The sequence below is a fragment of the Garra rufa genome, chromosome 1, assembly GCF_049309525.1.
Source record: "Garra rufa chromosome 1, GarRuf1.0, whole genome shotgun sequence".
Classification (NCBI taxonomy): Eukaryota; Metazoa; Chordata; class Actinopteri; order Cypriniformes; family Cyprinidae; genus Garra; species Garra rufa.
In genome coordinates this window covers 94,397,729-94,420,632 of record NC_133361.1, presented here as the reverse complement: position 1 = coordinate 94,420,632, position 22,904 = coordinate 94,397,729, and the positions used below count along the sequence as shown (strand labels likewise).

General features: G+C 38.6%; 13 non-coding genes across 13 annotated transcripts; all 13 read right to left on the bottom strand.

Annotated features, from left to right (window-relative positions):
* Window positions 1–5,588: 5,588 nt before the first annotated feature.
* LOC141346126 (5S ribosomal RNA) lies at window positions 5,589–5,707 on the bottom strand. The gene has a single exon (XR_012357150.1). It is a non-coding gene; the product is annotated as a 5S ribosomal RNA (ribosomal RNA).
* Window positions 5,708–5,791: 84 nt separating this feature from the next.
* LOC141345760 (5S ribosomal RNA) lies at window positions 5,792–5,910 on the bottom strand. Its single transcript, XR_012357079.1, has one exon. It is a non-coding gene; the product is annotated as a 5S ribosomal RNA (ribosomal RNA).
* An 802-nt stretch (window positions 5,911–6,712) lies between these two features.
* LOC141309754 (5S ribosomal RNA) lies at window positions 6,713–6,831 on the bottom strand. Its single transcript, XR_012347332.1, has one exon. It is a non-coding gene; the product is annotated as a 5S ribosomal RNA (ribosomal RNA).
* A 5,846-nt stretch (window positions 6,832–12,677) lies between these two features.
* LOC141346121 (5S ribosomal RNA) lies at window positions 12,678–12,796 on the bottom strand. The gene has a single exon (XR_012357149.1). It is a non-coding gene; the product is annotated as a 5S ribosomal RNA (ribosomal RNA).
* Window positions 12,797–12,880: 84 nt separating this feature from the next.
* Window positions 12,881–12,999, bottom strand: LOC141345753 (5S ribosomal RNA). Its single transcript, XR_012357078.1, has one exon. It is a non-coding gene; the product is annotated as a 5S ribosomal RNA (ribosomal RNA).
* Window positions 13,000–13,801: 802 nt separating this feature from the next.
* LOC141309743 (5S ribosomal RNA) lies at window positions 13,802–13,920 on the bottom strand. Its single transcript, XR_012347331.1, has one exon. It is a non-coding gene; the product is annotated as a 5S ribosomal RNA (ribosomal RNA).
* A 5,846-nt stretch (window positions 13,921–19,766) lies between these two features.
* Window positions 19,767–19,885, bottom strand: LOC141346113 (5S ribosomal RNA). Its single transcript, XR_012357146.1, has one exon. It is a non-coding gene; the product is annotated as a 5S ribosomal RNA (ribosomal RNA).
* An 84-nt stretch (window positions 19,886–19,969) lies between these two features.
* On the bottom strand, window positions 19,970–20,088 carry LOC141345746 (5S ribosomal RNA). The gene has a single exon (XR_012357077.1). It is a non-coding gene; the product is annotated as a 5S ribosomal RNA (ribosomal RNA).
* An 802-nt stretch (window positions 20,089–20,890) lies between these two features.
* On the bottom strand, window positions 20,891–21,009 carry LOC141309732 (5S ribosomal RNA). Its single transcript, XR_012347330.1, has one exon. It is a non-coding gene; the product is annotated as a 5S ribosomal RNA (ribosomal RNA).
* Window positions 21,010–21,093: 84 nt separating this feature from the next.
* On the bottom strand, window positions 21,094–21,212 carry LOC141345181 (5S ribosomal RNA). The gene has a single exon (XR_012356968.1). It is a non-coding gene; the product is annotated as a 5S ribosomal RNA (ribosomal RNA).
* Window positions 21,213–22,014: 802 nt separating this feature from the next.
* On the bottom strand, window positions 22,015–22,133 carry LOC141318357 (5S ribosomal RNA). The gene has a single exon (XR_012352677.1). It is a non-coding gene; the product is annotated as a 5S ribosomal RNA (ribosomal RNA).
* Window positions 22,134–22,217: 84 nt separating this feature from the next.
* Window positions 22,218–22,336, bottom strand: LOC141319345 (5S ribosomal RNA). The gene has a single exon (XR_012353606.1). It is a non-coding gene; the product is annotated as a 5S ribosomal RNA (ribosomal RNA).
* Window positions 22,337–22,420: 84 nt separating this feature from the next.
* Window positions 22,421–22,539, bottom strand: LOC141345739 (5S ribosomal RNA). Its single transcript, XR_012357076.1, has one exon. It is a non-coding gene; the product is annotated as a 5S ribosomal RNA (ribosomal RNA).
* Window positions 22,540–22,904: the final 365 nt, after the last annotated feature.

Sequence of the window (22,904 nt, the reverse complement as noted above, 5' to 3'; positions counted from 1 at the left end):
CAACACAATTTGTTACATTCATATGAGTCATCTTTCAATTGACATCCATTATTTTGCACAAAAAAAGGAAAATACAGATACATAAATGAAATATACAAGAGATATGTCTACTACCCTTCTCAAATCAAATGATTGCTTCCTACCAATTAAAGCAGATTTTCCCACCCACATCTTGATATATGAACTTATTTGTGTCTATAAAAAATTCTTTTGCCTTTTTCTCTCCAAACTTACAAATCAACTCCACATCTCTTTGTGTTATTAACTTAAATATATCTTTAACTTTCATCGTCCTACCCTCAAAATGTGCATAGTTCCTTCTTAGAACCACTGCTAGTCTAGCATGACTTAAAAGAAAATTAATTAGACAGATATCCCTTTTTTTCCTTTTCCCAACAATTCCAAACAAAAATATTTTCCCCCATTCCTCCTCTGACTTCACTTGCACACCCCAGTTTTCTATTAATATACTTTTAAGAAAATCAAAGAAACCAACCAAAGCTTCACATCTCAGAAAATAATGTAAAAAACTCTCATGGCCATTATCACACACATCACACATCACATTGACATCATTGTTTATTTTATTTAACACCACATTCGTGTAAATTCTATTATGTCTTATCAGAAAGTCATTGTTCTCACAATCAATACTGTTGTATTTTATATTTAGGTTTGACCAGATTTTTTTCACATCCAGATCCTCAAACACTTTCTTCCACACTTTTTCTGCCGCTGGTTCTTTTATAACATCACCGATTAATCTCCTGTATACATTCTTTACACTCATATTCTTAATTTTGTACTTTTCACCATTATCATGCACATACATCTCTGGCATACATTGCTCTTCTTTAGAGACACATTCACTTTTAATCACCTTAGTCCATTGCAAGGGTATACTTGTTTTAATTTTGTCATATATTGTATTCACTTTCTCTCTATTCTCCATTCCATCTAAATCACACACAGAATCATAAATGCAGTTATCTCTAAGAAATCCTGGAATAACTTCGTACATTATATCCTTTACTTGTTTTATGCCCCCTTCTATAAATTTATGTTCATACAATGTTTTATTTTTATACTTAATTTTTTCATTCAGAAATAGTGGCAGATTTTTAATCACATTTATATCTTCACACTCATACTCTAATTTGGGTAGGAAATGCCTCCATGCCTCTAAAACCTCCCGATATATTTCTGGTATTCCTCCCGTCATTGATTGCTTGAAGCCCATGTACCAACCATTATCTCCTATTCCTCCCACGTCATCAACATACTTTCTTAAGAACTCCTTCCATCCATAATCCCATCTCCCTCCCATATATTTTATTACCGTTTTTATTCTCATTGCGGCTCTTTTTGTTTCTAAGTCCATCAAGTTTAAACCCCCTTCCCATCTCTTACCCACCAATGTTTTCTGTGCAATTTTCACCCCTTTGCCGCCCCATATAAAATCACCTACAATTTTATTCAATTCATTCAACACCCACCCTGGCATTTCCATTACACTCATCACATACACACATACTGACAATAACAGGCTATTTACCACTATTACTTTCCCATTTAATTTCAATTTTCTCCCTTTCCATGCTGCACATACTGTTCTTATTTTGTTAATCACCCCGGTCCAAGTCACATCTCTTGCCTCTTTGCTTTGCACCCCTAAATATACCCCTAATACTTTCACATATCTTTCCTCCACTCTTAACCCTACCTCTACTCTCTCTACCTCCCCTATATACATTAGTTCTGATTTCTCCATATTTATTTTTGCCCCTGATGCCTTCCCATACCTCTTCACTATCTCTAAAACTCTTTTTACACTGTTTCCTTCTCTCACTGTGATTGTAGTATCATCTGCATATTGGTTTATAGTACACATCCCTCCATATGGCAACTCAATGCCCACTACTCTTTTATCTCTCTTAATTAAAGTAGCTAGAGGCTCTACTGAAATGGCATACAATAATGCAGACAGGGGACATCCCTGTCTTACTGATCTTCCTACATCGAACTTGTCTGTTAGCACTCCATTTATTTTTATGCAACTTTTTGCTTTTTCATATAGTCTTCTTATCCATCCTATCACTTTCACCCCAAATCCAAACTTCTCTAATACCCTAAATAAATATTTGTGTTCCACTCTATCAAAAGCTTTATTCCAATCAATCCCTAATACTATCCCTCCCTTCTCATCTCGTTTAATATGCTCCATAACATCCCTAACGGTCCCTATCGTGTCCGCTATATCCCTGCCTGGTATACTGTAACTCTGTGTTGGTTGAACTATACTTCCTATCACTCTTTTCACTCTATTCGCTAAAACTTTAGTCAGTATTTTATAATCCACATTTAATAGACTGATTGGTCTATAGTTCTCCATATCTAATCTATTTCCCTTCTTATACACTAAAGCTATCACTCCCTCCACCATTCTATCTTGCACTACTCCTGTTCTTTCTATCCCCTTAAAAACTTCAACTAGAATTGGTGCTACCCCTTCCTTATATGTTTTATACCATTCAATACCGATCCCATCACTCCCCGGACTTTTTCCATTTTTCAACCCCCCTATTGCCTCTTTCACCTCCTCTTCCTCTATCTCCTTATCACACCATTCCCTATCTTCCTCACTTAGAATATTCCCTACACTTTCTAATACTTCCTCTATGATTTTCTCATCTGCTCCTCCCCTCTTGTATAAATCTTCATAGAATTCTTGCACTCTCTCCAAAATCTCTACGTAGTCTTTTGTTGTTTTGCCTTCCTTTGTATTTATTTCGTTTATATATGTTTTACTTTGTCTCCTTTTCTCTAGCCCTAAGAAATACCCTGTACATTTCTCACCTTCTAATGCATATTTTGCCCTACTTCTTAGAATTGCTCCTCTACATTTCTCCCTCTCAAATTTCTCCAGTGCTATCTTAGCCTCTATATATTTTTCCATACTATATCCTTCTTCATCTTCAGCCTTGTTTAATTCTTCCCTCAATCTTTCTTTCAGCAACTCTTCTTCCTTCTTCATCTTTTCCCATCTTTTCTTACTATATTTTATACTGATGAACTTAATCTGGTCTTTCATTTTCTCCCATCTTTCCCCTATTCTGTCATCTAATCCTCCCTCTCTTTTATACTCATCTATCTTCTCATTTTCTCTATTTATTAGATCCTTCATCTGTATCTCATATTCTTCCTCTCCAATGTATCCTGCATTCAATATCCACATCCCTCCTCCTACCTCCTCACTCCCTATCTTAATTCTGAACCTAACACCATCATGATCACTTAAACTATTTCCTTGATGCCTTGTCCCATCTATGTATCTAATGATTTCCTCCTTAACTAACACTAAATCTATTCTACTCTGTTTTAATATACCTTCTTTTAATTGCCTCCTAGTAAATTCTCTTTTTTCTGGATTTTCATACCTCCACACATCTATTAACCCCTTCTCTCTCATTATCTCCATCAACATTCCCCTAGATTTCTCCCATCTAAATTTTACGCCCTTGCCCACATCTAATCTGCTACATTTTATATTAAAATCCCCCACTACAATACATTTCCCCACAACTAATTCTTTTAATTCTTCCAATATTTCCCTCCTATCTACTTCTATATTCGGAACGTATATATTTATTAATCTAAAATCTATATCTCTATATGTAAATTCAACTACCAAGATCCTTCCCCTCTGATCTTTATATACCTCCCTTATACCTTTGACACTATCTTTTTTAAAAAGTACTGCCACACCTCTTGCATTTTTTGCTCCATTATTATAATAAATATCCCCTCTCCACTCCTCTCTCATCTCTCTCACTTTATCCTCTTCCCAATTTGTCTCCTGTATACAAATTATATCACTCCTATATGTAAATAATAACTCTTTCATCTTGCTTTTATTCCTTAACCCATTTATATTTATTGAAGTTACAGTGGCCATGAGAGTAGCTAAAGAAAACTAAATAAAATTGAAAAACAAAACCACATATAATTAAATAAGGCATCAAATACCTGCCCGTGGTTCCTTGATCTGTTCACTCTGTTCTCCGTCCGTCTCAGACTTCCTCTTTGCACTGAGTCTTTTAATCTTTGCTTTCAGTCCATCTTTTTGTCCCCCATTCCTATTTTCTTCACCTTTACTTTCTTTCAGTTCCTGTTCCATCTCTTTCTTTTCATCCTCTTTACCTTTTCCTTTCACTTTACTTTCACCTTTGTCTTCCTCGCTCTGTTCCGACTGTTCCATCTCCTCCTCCTCGCCATCCTTTTCACCCTTGCTCCCAATTCTGTCTCGCCGCTCCATTTTGCTTCTTTTTTCACCAGCCTCAGCTCCATCTTTACCTCCCCCACTCACAACACCAGCCACTTCCACCTCTTGTTCCTCTGTCAGATCACTGTACCTCCTTTCATCATCTTCTTGTCCAACTACTCGCTCTCTCTCTAATCGCATCCATTCTTCACAATCTCTTGCATAATGTCCTCCTCCACCACATTTGAAGCACTTTAATTCAGGGCACTCTCTGAATATGTGCTCTGGCTTGATACAAAGTCTGCAAACACGTACTTGTCTATCATGGATGACGCGAAAATATTCGGTGCCTCTCAGAGTCTCAAACTTTGTGGAGTATGGAAGTGAACATACCTGTTCCGTAAAACGAACCTTTAAGAACCAGGTTCCATCAGCTATATCCGTTCCAGGCCATAACCGACGTTTTATTGGTGAGAGTGGTCGTACTCCCCACTCTTGTAGTTTGAAGAGTATCTTCTCATCCTCTAAGTATACTGGCAAGTTTATAAAAGACACCACCATGTCATTATTCATAACTTCCCTTGCATGCACCATCACTCCTTGTACTCTCACGCCATCCATTAGTTTATGCTTTGCCTCTTCATCCTTCATTGTGAGTTCATACATCCTTTCACCTCTCACTCTGCAGCCGATCACCTCTCCACACTCCTTCTTTACTCCCCTCAGCAAATCCATCATGGAAATCTTTTCTGTTCCCTCCACTTCCACCTCCAATGTCAGGTCTTTGCTATATTTTCCTTTTGTTCCTCCTTGCACTCCTTGGTTGTTTTCTTCTCTTTCTCTCTGCAGATCTCCTGTGACTTTAATTGTTTTCTGCTGCTTTTGAATCACTACTTGGTTGTCTTTTCCACTTCTTTGATCGTCCTCTTCATTCTTCCCATTGCTACCTTTTATCATTGTTGTTTGCACTGTTTCTTTGTCTGTAGCCATGATGTGCATCTGCAGCATGCTTCAACCAGGAAGAGTCCAAAAAGTCCCCCACACAGCCTAAGCTGTTGGGGGAAGTGATCAGGGTTAACTCTGACTTTCCAACAACGAATTCCCAAAGTCCAAAATCAAAAAGAAAATTAAGTATTTCAGAAAAGAGATTGTCAAACAAATGGATTCAGAGAGTATCTCTGCACTGCAAACCTAGCACTACCTGCTGGCTCTCTAGCGCCCTCAGCGCGGTATGGCCATAAGCGAGGGCTGCTCCAAAAAGTGGGCTATTTAAAGATCAGCCTCCGTAAAAGCCAGCATATTATATAAATAGTGAAGAAAAGGCAAAAGCTTACAGCACCTGGTATTCCCAGGCGGTCTCCAATAAAAGTACTAACCAGGCCCGACGCTGCTTAGCTTCCGAGATCAGACGAGGTCGGGCGCTCTCAGCGCGGTATGGCCATAATCGAGGGCTGCTCCAAAATGTGGGCTATTTAAAGATCAGCCTCCGTAAAAGCCAGCATATTATATAAATAGTGAAGAAAAGGCAAAAGCTTACAGCACCTGGTATTCCCAGGCGGTCTCCAATCCAAGTACTAACCAGGCCCGACGCTGCTTAGCTTCCGAGATCAGACGAGGTCGGGCACTCTCAGCGCGGTATGGCCATAATCGAGGGCTGCTCCAAAAAGTGGGCTATTTAAAGATTAGCCTCCGTAAAAGCCAGCATATTATATAAATAGTGAAGAAAAGCCAAAAGCTTACAGCACCTGATATTCCCAGGCGGTCTCCCATAAAAGTGTAACAATCGGCCTTATCAGCCGAGTTACAAGACTAAAATGGTGTCAGATTTAACTGTGAGAAATGACTAGTGGTTAAAAGAATGAGACATAAAAGAAAATTGGTTTAAATAGATTTGGTGTATTTACAAGGTTCACATAAAAGACTTTAAAACAACACGATAAAACTAGGGTCAACTCTGTTAAAAGAATACAGTTCATTTGTCCATACCCTAAAAACAGGTAAACTCTGTTAAAAGAATACAGTTCATTTGTCCATACCCTAAAAACAGTCCAAGAATCCCAGTGTGTTGATAAGTCCAATGTGAGTGTCCACCAGTGTATATACAATCCACAGAAAGTGTAATCCAAATTTTGCAGGTGGTGAATGGAAAGTTGAGCTCTAAAATTAGCAACTCCTCAATCCAACAGTTTGGTGACTGTCCTTTGTTTGTCATGCTGCTCTCTTATACAGTTGTACTTCCTGCTTCCTGTCATGTGTCTAGTCACATGAAAGGCCAACCATCCATTTATTAAAGACACATACACTTAAAATGTTAAGAGTAATAAAATGGCCTAAAAAACATGTAAAACACTTAAAACTCTATAATACATTTAAATGATTGTAATAAATAGAGCGGTAAAACACGTCTTTCTAAAAGCCAGCATATTATATAAATAGTGAAGAAAAGGCAAAAGCTTACAGCACCTGGTATTCCCAGGCGGTCTCCCATCCAAGTACTAAACAGGCCCGACGCTGCTTAGCTTCCGAGATCAGACGAGATCGGGCGCTCTCAGCGCGGTATGGCCATAAGCGAGGGCTGCTCCAAAAAGTGGGCTATTTAAAGATCAGCCTCCGTAAAAGCCAGCATATTATATAAATAGTGAAGAAAAGGCAAAAGCTTACAGCACCTGGTATTCCCAGGCGGTCTCCCATCCAAGTACTAACAAGGCCCGACGCTGCTTAGCTTCCGAGATCAGACGAGGTCGGGCGCTCTCTTTTTTTTTTTATCTTTTTTTTATTTTCAATTCACAAATTTTCAATTACAGTTTTCCATCACATTCACACTCACTCAACACAATTTGTTACATTCATATGAGTCATCTTTCAATTGACATCCATTATTTTGCACAAAAAAAGGAAAATACAGATACATAAATGAAATATACAAGAGATATGTCTACTACCCTTCTCAAATCAAATGATTGCTTCCTACCAATTAAAGCAGATTTTCCCACCCACATCTTGATATATGAACTTATTTGTGTCTATAAAAAATTCTTTTGCCTTTTTCTCTCCAAACTTACAAATCAACTCCACATCTCTTTGTGTTATTAACTTAAATATATCTTTAACTTTCATCGTCCTACCCTCAAAATGTGCATAGTTCCTTCTTAGAACCACTGCTAGTCTAGCATGACTTAAAAGAAAATTAATTAGACAGATATCCCTTTTTTTCCTTTTCCCAACAATTCCAAACAAAAATATTTTCCCCCATTCCTCCTCTGACTTCACTTGCACACCCCAGTTTTCTATTAATATACTTTTAAGAAAATCAAAGAAACCAACCAAAGCTTCACATCTCAGAAAATAATGTAAAAAACTCTCATGGCCATTATCACACACATCACACATCACATTGACATCATTGTTTATTTTATTTAACACCACATTCGTGTAAATTCTATTATGTCTTATCAGAAAGTCATTGTTCTCACAATCAATACTGTTGTATTTTATATTTAGGTTTGACCAGATTTTTTTCACATCCAGATCCTCAAACACTTTCTTCCACACTTTTTCTGCCGCTGGTTCTTTTATAACATCACCGATTAATCTCCTGTATACATTCTTTACACTCATATTCTTAATTTTGTACTTTTCACCATTATCATGCACATACATCTCTGGCATACATTGCTCTTCTTTAGAGACACATTCACTTTTAATCACCTTAGTCCATTGCAAGGGTATACTTGTTTTAATTTTGTCATATATTGTATTCACTTTCTCTCTATTCTCCATTCCATCTAAATCACACACAGAATCATAAATGCAGTTATCTCTAAGAAATCCTGGAATAACTTCGTACATTATATCCTTTACTTGTTTTATGCCCCCTTCTATAAATTTATGTTCATACAATGTTTTATTTTTATACTTAATTTTTTCATTCAGAAATAGTGGCAGATTTTTAATCACATTTATATCTTCACACTCATACTCTAATTTGGGTAGGAAATGCCTCCATGCCTCTAAAACCTCCCGATATATTTCTGGTATTCCTCCCGTCATTGATTGCTTGAAGCCCATGTACCAACCATTATCTCCTATTCCTCCCACGTCATCAACATACTTTCTTAAGAACTCCTTCCATCCATAATCCCATCTCCCTCCCATATATTTTATTACCGTTTTTATTCTCATTGCGGCTCTTTTTGTTTCTAAGTCCATCAAGTTTAAACCCCCTTCCCATCTCTTACCCACCAATGTTTTCTGTGCAATTTTCACCCCTTTGCCGCCCCATATAAAATCACCTACAATTTTATTCAATTCATTCAACACCCACCCTGGCATTTCCATTACACTCATCACATACACACATACTGACAATAACAGGCTATTTACCACTATTACTTTCCCATTTAATTTAAATTTTCTCCCTTTCCATGCTGCACATACTGTTCTTATTTTGTTAATCACCCCGGTCCAAGTCACATCTCTTGCCTCTTTGCTTTGCACCCCTAAATATACCCCTAATACTTTCACATATCTTTCCTCCACTCTTAACCCTACCTCTACTCTCTCTACCTCCCCTATATACATTAGTTCTGATTTCTCCATATTTATTTTTGCCCCTGATGCCTTCCCATACCTCTTCACTATCTCTAAAACTCTTTTTACACTGTTTCCTTCTCTCACTGTGATTGTAGTATCATCTGCATATTGGTTTATAGTACACATCCCTCCATATGGCAACTCAATGCCCACTACTCTTTTATCTCTCTTAATTAAAGTAGCTAGAGGCTCTACTGAAATGGCATACAATAATGCAGACAGGGGACATCCCTGTCTTACTGATCTTCCTACATCGAACTTGTCTGTTAGCACTCCATTTATTTTTATGCAACTTTTTGCTTTTTCATATAGTCTTCTTATCCATCCTATCACTTTCACCCCAAATCCAAACTTCTCTAATACCCTAAATAAATATTTGTGTTCCACTCTATCAAAAGCTTTATTCCAATCAATCCCTAATACTATCCCTCCCTTCTCATCTCGTTTAATATGCTCCATAACATCCCTAACGGTCCCTATCGTGTCCGCTATATCCCTGCCTGGTATACTGTAACTCTGTGTTGGTTGAACTATACTTCCTATCACTCTTTTCACTCTATTCGCTAAAACTTTAGTCAGTATTTTATAATCCACATTTAATAGACTGATTGGTCTATAGTTCTCCATATCTAATCTATTTCCCTTCTTATACACTAAAGCTATCACTCCCTCCACCATTCTATCTTGCACTACTCCTGTTCTTTCTATCCCCTTAAAAACTTCAACTAGAATTGGTGCTACCCCTTCCTTATATGTTTTATACCATTCAATACCGATCCCATCACTCCCCGGACTTTTTCCATTTTTCAACCCCCCTATTGCCTCTTTCACCTCCTCTTCCTCTATCTCCTTATCACACCATTCCCTATCTTCCTCACTTAGAATATTCCCTACACTTTCTAATACTTCCTCTATGATTTTCTCATCTGCTCCTCCCCTCTTGTATAAATCTTCATAGAATTCTTGCACTCTCTCCAAAATCTCTACGTAGTCTTTTGTTGTTTTGCCTTCCTTTGTATTTATTTCGTTTATATATGTTTTACTTTGTCTCCTTTTCTCTAGCCCTAAGAAATACCCTGTACATTTCTCACCTTCTAATGCATATTTTGCCCTACTTCTTAGAATTGCTCCTCTACATTTCTCCCTCTCAAATTTCTCCAGTGCTATCTTAGCCTCTATATATTTTTCCATACTATATCCTTCTTCATCTTCAGCCTTGTTTAATTCTTCCCTCAATCTTTCTTTCAGCAACTCTTCTTCCTTCTTCATCTTTTCCCATCTTTTCTTACTATATTTTATACTGATGAACTTAATCTGGTCTTTCATTTTCTCCCATCTTTCCCCTATTCTGTCATCTAATCCTCCCTCTCTTTTATACTCATCTATCTTCTCATTTTCTCTATTTATTAGATCCTTCATCTGTATCTCATATTCTTCCTCTCCAATGTATCCTGCATTCAATATCCACATCCCTCCTCCTACCTCCTCACTCCCTATCTTAATTCTGAACCTAACACCATCATGATCACTTAAACTATTTCCTTGATGCCTTGTCCCATCTATGTATCTAATGATTTCCTCCTTAACTAACACTAAATCTATTCTACTCTGTTTTAATATACCTTCTTTTAATTGCCTCCTAGTAAATTCTCTTTTTTCTGGATTTTCATACCTCCACACATCTATTAACCCCTTCTCTCTCATTATCTCCATCAACATTCCCCTAGATTTCTCCCATCTAAATTTTACGCCCTTGCCCACATCTAATCTGCTACATTTTATATTAAAATCCCCCACTACAATACATTTCCCCACAACTAATTCTTTTAATTCTTCCAATATTTCCCTCCTATCTACTTCTATATTCGGAACGTATATATTTATTAATCTAAAATCTATATCTCTATATGTAAATTCAACTACCAAGATCCTTCCCCTCTGATCTTTATATACCTCCCTTATACCTTTGACACTATCTTTTTTAAAAAGTACTGCCACACCTCTTGCATTTTTTGCTCCATTATTATAATAAATATCCCCTCTCCACTCCTCTCTCATCTCTCTCACTTTATCCTCTTCCCAATTTGTCTCCTGTATACAAATTATATCACTCCTATATGTAAATAATAACTCTTTCATCTTGCTTTTATTCCTTAACCCATTTATATTTATTGAAGTTACAGTGGCCATGAGAGTAGCTAAAGAAAACTAAATAAAATTGAAAAACAAAACCACATATAATTAAATAAGGCATCAAATACCTGCCCGTGGTTCCTTGATCTGTTCACTCTGTTCTCCGTCCGTCTCAGACTTCCTCTTTGCACTGAGTCTTTTAATCTTTGCTTTCAGTCCATCTTTTTGTCCCCCATTCCTATTTTCTTCACCTTTACTTTCTTTCAGTTCCTGTTCCATCTCTTTCTTTTCATCCTCTTTACCTTTTCCTTTCACTTTACTTTCACCTTTGTCTTCCTCGCTCTGTTCCGACTGTTCCATCTCCTCCTCCTCGCCATCCTTTTCACCCTTGCTCCCAATTCTGTCTCGCCGCTCCATTTTGCTTCTTTTTTCACCAGCCTCAGCTCCATCTTTACCTCCCCCACTCACAACACCAGCCACTTCCACCTCTTGTTCCTCTGTCAGATCACTGTACCTCCTTTCATCATCTTCTTGTCCAACTACTCGCTCTCTCTCTAATCGCATCCATTCTTCACAATCTCTTGCATAATGTCCTCCTCCACCACATTTGAAGCACTTTAATTCAGGGCACTCTCTGAATATGTGCTCTGGCTTGATACAAAGTCTGCAAACACGTACTTGTCTATCATGGATGACGCGAAAATATTCGGTGCCTCTCAGAGTCTCAAACTTTGTGGAGTATGGAAGTGAACATACCTGTTCCGTAAAACGAACCTTTAAGAACCAGGTTCCATCAGCTATATCCGTTCCAGGCCATAACCGACGTTTTATTGGTGAGAGTGGTCGTACTCCCCACTCTTGTAGTTTGAAGAGTATCTTCTCATCCTCTAAGTATACTGGCAAGTTTATAAAAGACACCACCATGTCATTATTCATAACTTCCCTTGCATGCACCATCACTCCTTGTACTCTCACGCCATCCATTAGTTTATGCTTTGCCTCTTCATCCTTCATTGTGAGTTCATACATCCTTTCACCTCTCACTCTGCAGCCGATCACCTCTCCACACTCCTTCTTTACTCCCCTCAGCAAATCCATCATGGAAATCTTTTCTGTTCCCTCCACTTCCACCTCCAATGTCAGGTCTTTGCTATATTTTCCTTTTGTTCCTCCTTGCACTCCTTGGTTGTTTTCTTCTCTTTCTCTCTGCAGATCTCCTGTGACTTTAATTGTTTTCTGCTGCTTTTGAATCACTACTTGGTTGTCTTTTCCACTTCTTTGATCGTCCTCTTCATTCTTCCCATTGCTACCTTTTATCATTGTTGTTTGCACTGTTTCTTTGTCTGTAGCCATGATGTGCATCTGCAGCATGCTTCAACCAGGAAGAGTCCAAAAAGTCCCCCACACAGCCTAAGCTGTTGGGGGAAGTGATCAGGGTTAACTCTGACTTTCCAACAACGAATTCCCAAAGTCCAAAATCAAAAAGAAAATTAAGTATTTCAGAAAAGAGATTGTCAAACAAATGGATTCAGAGAGTATCTCTGCACTGCAAACCTAGCACTACCTGCTGGCTCTCTAGCGCCCTCAGCGCGGTATGGCCATAAGCGAGGGCTGCTCCAAAAAGTGGGCTATTTAAAGATCAGCCTCCGTAAAAGCCAGCATATTATATAAATAGTGAAGAAAAGGCAAAAGCTTACAGCACCTGGTATTCCCAGGCGGTCTCCAATAAAAGTACTAACCAGGCCCGACGCTGCTTAGCTTCCGAGATCAGACGAGGTCGGGCGCTCTCAGCGCGGTATGGCCATAATCGAGGGCTGCTCCAAAATGTGGGCTATTTAAAGATCAGCCTCCGTAAAAGCCAGCATATTATATAAATAGTGAAGAAAAGGCAAAAGCTTACAGCACCTGGTATTCCCAGGCGGTCTCCAATCCAAGTACTAACCAGGCCCGACGCTGCTTAGCTTCCGAGATCAGACGAGGTCGGGCACTCTCAGCGCGGTATGGCCATAATCGAGGGCTGCTCCAAAAAGTGGGCTATTTAAAGATTAGCCTCCGTAAAAGCCAGCATATTATATAAATAGTGAAGAAAAGCCAAAAGCTTACAGCACCTGATATTCCCAGGCGGTCTCCCATAAAAGTGTAACAATCGGCCTTATCAGCCGAGTTACAAGACTAAAATGGTGTCAGATTTAACTGTGAGAAATGACTAGTGGTTAAAAGAATGAGACATAAAAGAAAATTGGTTTAAATAGATTTGGTGTATTTACAAGGTTCACATAAAAGACTTTAAAACAACACGATAAAACTAGGGTCAACTCTGTTAAAAGAATACAGTTCATTTGTCCATACCCTAAAAACAGGTAAACTCTGTTAAAAGAATACAGTTCATTTGTCCATACCCTAAAAACAGTCCAAGAATCCCAGTGTGTTGATAAGTCCAATGTGAGTGTCCACCAGTGTATATACAATCCACAGAAAGTGTAATCCAAATTTTGCAGGTGGTGAATGGAAAGTTGAGCTCTAAAATTAGCAACTCCTCAATCCAACAGTTTGGTGACTGTCCTTTGTTTGTCATGCTGCTCTCTTATACAGTTGTACTTCCTGCTTCCTGTCATGTGTCTAGTCACATGAAAGGCCAACCATCCATTTATTAAAGACACATACACTTAAAATGTTAAGAGTAATAAAATGGCCTAAAAAACATGTAAAACACTTAAAACTCTATAATACATTTAAATGATTGTAATAAATAGAGCGGTAAAACACGTCTTTCTAAAAGCCAGCATATTATATAAATAGTGAAGAAAAGGCAAAAGCTTACAGCACCTGGTATTCCCAGGCGGTCTCCCATCCAAGTACTAAACAGGCCCGACGCTGCTTAGCTTCCGAGATCAGACGAGATCGGGCGCTCTCAGCGCGGTATGGCCATAAGCGAGGGCTGCTCCAAAAAGTGGGCTATTTAAAGATCAGCCTCCGTAAAAGCCAGCATATTATATAAATAGTGAAGAAAAGGCAAAAGCTTACAGCACCTGGTATTCCCAGGCGGTCTCCCATCCAAGTACTAACAAGGCCCGACGCTGCTTAGCTTCCGAGATCAGACGAGGTCGGGCGCTCTCTTTTTTTTTTTATCTTTTTTTTATTTTCAATTCACAAATTTTCAATTACAGTTTTCCATCACATTCACACTCACTCAACACAATTTGTTACATTCATATGAGTCATCTTTCAATTGACATCCATTATTTTGCACAAAAAAAGGAAAATACAGATACATAAATGAAATATACAAGAGATATGTCTACTACCCTTCTCAAATCAAATGATTGCTTCCTACCAATTAAAGCAGATTTTCCCACCCACATCTTGATATATGAACTTATTTGTGTCTATAAAAAATTCTTTTGCCTTTTTCTCTCCAAACTTACAAATCAACTCCACATCTCTTTGTGTTATTAACTTAAATATATCTTTAACTTTCATCGTCCTACCCTCAAAATGTGCATAGTTCCTTCTTAGAACCACTGCTAGTCTAGCATGACTTAAAAGAAAATTAATTAGACAGATATCCCTTTTTTTCCTTTTCCCAACAATTCCAAACAAAAATATTTTCCCCCATTCCTCCTCTGACTTCACTTGCACACCCCAGTTTTCTATTAATATACTTTTAAGAAAATCAAAGAAACCAACCAAAGCTTCACATCTCAGAAAATAATGTAAAAAACTCTCATGGCCATTATCACACACATCACACATCACATTGACATCATTGTTTATTTTATTTAACACCACATTCGTGTAAATTCTATTATGTCTTATCAGAAAGTCATTGTTCTCACAATCAATACTGTTGTATTTTATATTTAGGTTTGACCAGATTTTTTTCACATCCAGATCCTCAAACACTTTCTTCCACACTTTTTCTGCCGCTGGTTCTTTTATAACATCACCGATTAATCTCCTGTATACATTCTTTACACTCATATTCTTAATTTTGTACTTTTCACCATTATCATGCACATACATCTCTGGCATACATTGCTCTTCTTTAGAGACACATTCACTTTTAATCACCTTAGTCCATTGCAAGGGTATACTTGTTTTAATTTTGTCATATATTGTATTCACTTTCTCTCTATTCTCCATTCCATCTAAATCACACACAGAATCATAAATGCAGTTATCTCTAAGAAATCCTGGAATAACTTCGTACATTATATCCTTTACTTGTTTTATGCCCCCTTCTATAAATTTATGTTCATACAATGTTTTATTTTTATACTTAATTTTTTCATTCAGAAATAGTGGCAGATTTTTAATCACATTTATATCTTCACACTCATACTCTAATTTGGGTAGGAAATGCCTCCATGCCTCTAAAACCTCCCGATATATTTCTGGTATTCCTCCCGTCATTGATTGCTTGAAGCCCATGTACCAACCATTATCTCCTATTCCTCCCACGTCATCAACATACTTTCTTAAGAACTCCTTCCATCCATAATCCCATCTCCCTCCCATATATTTTATTACCGTTTTTATTCTCATTGCGGCTCTTTTTGTTTCTAAGTCCATCAAGTTTAAACCCCCTTCCCATCTCTTACCCACCAATGTTTTCTGTGCAATTTTCACCCCTTTGCCGCCCCATATAAAATCACCTACAATTTTATTCAATTCATTCAACACCCACCCTGGCATTTCCATTACACTCATCACATACACACATACTGACAATAACAGGCTATTTACCACTATTACTTTCCCATTTAATTTCAATTTTCTCCCTTTCCATGCTGCACATACTGTTCTTATTTTGTTAATCACCCCGGTCCAAGTCACATCTCTTGCCTCTTTGCTTTGCACCCCTAAATATACCCCTAATACTTTCACATATCTTTCCTCCACTCTTAACCCTACCTCTACTCTCTCTACCTCCCCTATATACATTAGTTCTGATTTCTCCATATTTATTTTTGCCCCTGATGCCTTCCCATACCTCTTCACTATCTCTAAAACTCTTTTTACACTGTTTCCTTCTCTCACTGTGATTGTAGTATCATCTGCATATTGGTTTATAGTACACATCCCTCCATATGGCAACTCAATGCCCACTACTCTTTTATCTCTCTTAATTAAAGTAGCTAGAGGCTCTACTGAAATGGCATACAATAATGCAGACAGGGGACATCCCTGTCTTACTGATCTTCCTACATCGAACTTGTCTGTTAGCACTCCATTTATTTTTATGCAACTTTTTGCTTTTTCATATAGTCTTCTTATCCATCCTATCACTTTCACCCCAAATCCAAACTTCTCTAATACCCTAAATAAATATTTGTGTTCCACTCTATCAAAAGCTTTATTCCAATCAATCCCTAATACTATCCCTCCCTTCTCATCTCGTTTAATATGCTCCATAACATCCCTAACGGTCCCTATCGTGTCCGCTATATCCCTGCCTGGTATACTGTAACTCTGTGTTGGTTGAACTATACTTCCTATCACTCTTTTCACTCTATTCGCTAAAACTTTAGTCAGTATTTTATAATCCACATTTAATAGACTGATTGGTCTATAGTTCTCCATATCTAATCTATTTCCCTTCTTATACACTAAAGCTATCACTCCCTCCACCATTCTATCTTGCACTACTCCTGTTCTTTCTATCCCCTTAAAAACTTCAACTAGAATTGGTGCTACCCCTTCCTTATATGTTTTATACCATTCAATACCGATCCCATCACTCCCCGGACTTTTTCCATTTTTCAACCCCCCTATTGCCTCTTTCACCTCCTCTTCCTCTATCTCCTTATCACACCATTCCCTATCTTCCTCACTTAGAATATTCCCTACACTTTCTAATACTTCCTCTATGATTTTCTCATCTGCTCCTCCCCTCTTGTATAAATCTTCATAGAATTCTTGCACTCTCTCCAAAATCTCTACGTAGTCTTTTGTTGTTTTGCCTTCCTTTGTATTTATTTCGTTTATATATGTTTTACTTTGTCTCCTTTTCTCTAGCCCTAAGAAATACCCTGTACATTTCTCACCTTCTAATGCATATTTTGCCCTACTTCTTAGAATTGCTCCTCTACATTTCTCCCTCTCAAATTTCTCCAGTGCTATCTTAGCCTCTATATATTTTTCCATACTATATCCTTCTTCATCTTCAGCCTTGTTTAATTCTTCCCTCAATCTTTCTTTCAGCAACTCTTCTTCCTTCTTCATCTTTTCCCATCTTTTCTTACTATATTTTATACTGATGAACTTAATCTGGTCTTTCATTTTCTCCCATCTTTCCCCTATTCTGTCATCTAATCCTCCCTCTCTTTTATACTCATCTATCTTCTCATTTTCTCTATTTATTAGATCCTTCATCTGTATCTCATATTCTTCCTCTCCAATGTATCCTGCATTCAATATCCACATCCCTCCTCCTACCTCCTCACTCCCTATCTTAATTCTGAACCTAACACCATCATGATCACTTAAACTATTTCCTTGATGCCTTGTCCCATCTATGTATCTAATGATTTCCTCCTTAACTAACACTAAATCTATTCTACTCTGTTTTAATATACCTTCTTTTAATTGCCTCCTAGTAAATTCTCTTTTTTCTGGATTTTCATACCTCCACACATCTATTAACCCCTTCTCTCTCATTATCTCCATCAACATTCCCCTAGATTTCTCCCATCTAAATTTTACGCCCTTGCCCACATCTAATCTGCTACATTTTATATTAAAATCCCCCACTACAATACATTTCCCCACAACTAATTCTTTTAATTCTTCCAATATTTCCCTCCTATCTACTTCTATATTCGGAACGTATATATTTATTAATCTAAAATCTATATCTCTATATGTAAATTCAACTACCAAGATCCTTCCCCTCTGATCTTTATATACCTCCCTTATACCTTTGACACTATCTTTTTTAAAAAGTACTGCCACACCTCTTGCATTTTTTGCTCCATTATTATAATAAATATCCCCTCTCCACTCCTCTCTCATCTCTCTCACTTTATCCTCTTCCCAATTTGTCTCCTGTATACAAATTATATCACTCCTATATGTAAATAATAACTCTTTCATCTTGCTTTTATTCCTTAACCCATTTATATTTATTGAAGTTACAGTGGCCATGAGAGTAGCTAAAGAAAACTAAATAAAATTGAAAAACAAAACCACATATAATTAAATAAGGCATCAAATACCTGCCCGTGGTTCCTTGATCTGTTCACTCTGTTCTCCGTCCGTCTCAGACTTCCTCTTTGCACTGAGTCTTTTAATCTTTGCTTTCAGTCCATCTTTTTGTCCCCCATTCCTATTTTCTTCACCTTTACTTTCTTTCAGTTCCTGTTCCATCTCTTTCTTTTCATCCTCTTTACCTTTTCCTTTCACTTTACTTTCACCTTTGTCTTCCTCGCTCTGTTCCGACTGTTCCATCTCCTCCTCCTCGCCATCCTTTTCACCCTTGCTCCCAATTCTGTCTCGCCGCTCCATTTTGCTTCTTTTTTCACCAGCCTCAGCTCCATCTTTACCTCCCCCACTCACAACACCAGCCACTTCCACCTCTTGTTCCTCTGTCAGATCACTGTACCTCCTTTCATCATCTTCTTGTCCAACTACTCGCTCTCTCTCTAATCGCATCCATTCTTCACAATCTCTTGCATAATGTCCTCCTCCACCACATTTGAAGCACTTTAATTCAGGGCACTCTCTGAATATGTGCTCTGGCTTGATACAAAGTCTGCAAACACGTACTTGTCTATCATGGATGACGCGAAAATATTCGGTGCCTCTCAGAGTCTCAAACTTTGTGGAGTATGGAAGTGAACATACCTGTTCCGTAAAACGAACCTTTAAGAACCAGGTTCCATCAGCTATATCCGTTCCAGGCCATAACCGACGTTTTATTGGTGAGAGTGGTCGTACTCCCCACTCTTGTAGTTTGAAGAGTATCTTCTCATCCTCTAAGTATACTGGCAAGTTTATAAAAGACACCACCATGTCATTATTCATAACTTCCCTTGCATGCACCATCACTCCTTGTACTCTCACGCCATCCATTAGTTTATGCTTTGCCTCTTCATCCTTCATTGTGAGTTCATACATCCTTTCACCTCTCACTCTGCAGCCGATCACCTCTCCACACTCCTTCTTTACTCCCCTCAGCAAATCCATCATGGAAATCTTTTCTGTTCCCTCCACTTCCACCTCCAATGTCAGGTCTTTGCTATATTTTCCTTTTGTTCCTCCTTGCACTCCTTGGTTGTTTTCTTCTCTTTCTCTCTGCAGATCTCCTGTGACTTTAATTGTTTTCTGCTGCTTTTGAATCACTACTTGGTTGTCTTTTCCACTTCTTTGATCGTCCTCTTCATTCTTCCCATTGCTACCTTTTATCATTGTTGTTTGCACTGTTTCTTTGTCTGTAGCCATGATGTGCATCTGCAGCATGCTTCAACCAGGAAGAGTCCAAAAAGTCCCCCACACAGCCTAAGCTGTTGGGGGAAGTGATCAGGGTTAACTCTGACTTTCCAACAACGAATTCCCAAAGTCCAAAATCAAAAAGAAAATTAAGTATTTCAGAAAAGAGATTGTCAAACAAATGGATTCAGAGAGTATCTCTGCACTGCAAACCTAGCACTACCTGCTGGCTCTCTAGCGCCCTCAGCGCGGTATGGCCATAAGCGAGGGCTGCTCCAAAAAGTGGGCTATTTAAAGATCAGCCTCCGTAAAAGCCAGCATATTATATAAATAGTGAAGAAAAGGCAAAAGCTTACAGCACCTGGTATTCCCAGGCGGTCTCCAATAAAAGTACTAACCAGGCCCGACGCTGCTTAGCTTCCGAGATCAGACGAGGTCGGGCGCTCTCAGCGCGGTATGGCCATAATCGAGGGCTGCTCCAAAATGTGGGCTATTTAAAGATCAGCCTCCGTAAAAGCCAGCATATTATATAAATAGTGAAGAAAAGGCAAAAGCTTACAGCACCTGGTATTCCCAGGCGGTCTCCAATCCAAGTACTAACCAGGCCCGACGCTGCTTAGCTTCCGAGATCAGACGAGGTCGGGCACTCTCAGCGCGGTATGGCCATAATCGAGGGCTGCTCCAAAAAGTGGGCTATTTAAAGATTAGCCTCCGTAAAAGCCAGCATATTATATAAATAGTGAAGAAAAGCCAAAAGCTTACAGCACCTGATATTCCCAGGCGGTCTCCCATAAAAGTGTAACAATCGGCCTTATCAGCCGAGTTACAAGACTAAAATGGTGTCAGATTTAACTGTGAGAAATGACTAGTGGTTAAAAGAATGAGACATAAAAGAAAATTGGTTTAAATAGATTTGGTGTATTTACAAGGTTCACATAAAAGACTTTAAAACAACACGATAAAACTAGGGTCAACTCTGTTAAAAGAATACAGTTCATTTGTCCATACCCTAAAAACAGGTAAACTCTGTTAAAAGAATACAGTTCATTTGTCCATACCCTAAAAACAGTCCAAGAATCCCAGTGTGTTGATAAGTCCAATGTGAGTGTCCACCAGTGTATATACAATCCACAGAAAGTGTAATCCAAATTTTGCAGGTGGTGAATGGAAAGTTGAGCTCTAAAATTAGCAACTCCTCAATCCAACAGTTTGGTGACTGTCCTTTGTTTGTCATGCTGCTCTCTTATACAGTTGTACTTCCTGCTTCCTGTCATGTGTCTAGTCACATGAAAGGCCAACCATCCATTTATTAAAGACACATACACTTAAAATGTTAAGAGTAATAAAATGGCCTAAAAAACATGTAAAACACTTAAAACTCTATAATACATTTAAATGATTGTAATAAATAGAGCGGTAAAACACGTCTTTCTAAAAGCCAGCATATTATATAAATAGTGAAGAAAAGGCAAAAGCTTACAGCACCTGGTATTCCCAGGCGGTCTCCCATCCAAGTACTAAACAGGCCCGACGCTGCTTAGCTTCCGAGATCAGACGAGATCGGGCGCTCTCAGCGCGGTATGGCCATAAGCGAGGGCTGCTCCAAAAAGTGGGCTATTTAAAGATCAGCCTCCGTAAAAGCCAGCATATTATATAAATAGTGAAGAAAAGGCAAAAGCTTACAGCACCTGGTATTCCCAGGCGGTCTCCCATCCAAGTACTAACAAGGCCCGACGCTGCTTAGCTTCCGAGATCAGACGAGGTCAGGCGCTCTCAGCGCGGTATGGCCATAATCGAGGGCTGCTCCAAAAAGTGGGCTATTTAAAGATTAGCCTCCGTAAAAGCCAGCATATTATATAAATAGTGAAGAAAAGCCAAAAGCTTACAGCACCTGATATTCCCAGGCGGTCTCCCATAAAAGTGTAACAATCGGCCTTATCAGCCGAGTTACAAGACTAAAATGGTGTCAGATTTAACTGTGAGAGATGACTAGTGGTTAAAAGAATGAGACATAAAAGAAAATTGGTTTAAATAGATTTGGTGTATTTACAAGGTTCACATAAAAGACTTTAAAACAACACGATAAAACTAGGGTCAACTCTGTTAAAAGAATACAGTTCATTTGTCCATACCCTAAAAACAGGTAAACTCTGTTAAAAGAATACAGTTCATTTGTCCATACCCTAAAAACAGTCCAAGAATCCCAGTGTGTTGATAAGTCCAATGTGAGTGTCCACCAGTGTATATACAATCCACAGAAAGTGTAATCCAAATTTTGCAGGTGGTGAATGGAAAGTTGAGCTCTAAAATTAGCAACTCCTCAATCCAACAGTTTGGTGACTGTCCTTTGTTTGTCATGCTGCTCTCTTATACAGTTGTACTTCCTGCTTCCTGTCATGTGTCTAGTCACATGAAAGGCCAACCATCCATTTATTAAAGACACATACACTTAAAATGTTAAGAGTAATAAAATGGCCTAAAAAACATGTAAAACACTTAAAACTCTATAATACATTTAAATGATTGTAATAAATAGAGCGGTAAAACACGTCTTTCTAAAAGCCAGCATATTATATAAATAGTGAAGAAAAGGCAAAAGCTTACAGCACCTGGTATTCCCAGGCGGTCTCCCATCCAAGTACTAAACAGGCCCGACGATGCTTAGCTTCCGAGATCAGACGAGATCGGGCGCTCTCAGCGCGGTATGGCCATAAGCGAGGGCTGCTCCAAAAAGTGGGCTATTTAAAGATCAGCCTCCGTAAAAGCCAGCATATTATATAAATAGTGAAGAAAAGGCAAAAGCTTACAGCACCTGGTATTCCCAGGCGGTCTCCCATCCAAGTACTAACAAGGCCCGACGCTGCTTAGCTTCCGAGATCAGACGAGGTCGGGCGCTCTCAGCGCGGTATGGCCATAATCGAGGGCTGCTCCAAAATGTGGGCTATTTAAAGATCAGCCTCCGTAAAAGCCAGCATATTATATAAATAGTGAAGAAAAGGCAAAAGCTTACAGCACCTGGTATTCCCAGGCGGTCTCCAATCCAAGTACTAACCAGGCCCGACGCTGCTTAGCTTCCGAGATCAGACGAGGTCGGGCACTCTCAGCGCGGTATGGCCATAATCGAGGGCTGCTCCAAAAAGTGGGCTATTTAAAGATTAGCCTCCGTAAAAGCCAGCATATTATATAAATAGTGAAGAAAAGCCAAAAGCTTACAGCACCTGATATTCCCAGGCGGTCTCCCATAAAAGTGTAACAATCGGCCTTATCAGCCGAGTTACAAGACTAAAATGGTGTCAGATTTAACTGTGAGAAATGACTAGTGGTTAAAAGAATGAGACATAAAAGAAAATTGGTTTAAATAGATTTGGTGTATTTACAAGGTTCACATAAAAGACTTTAAAACAACACGATAAAACTAGGGTCAACTCTGTTAAAAGAATACAGTTCATTTGTCCATACCCTAAAAACAGGTAAACTCTGTTAAAAG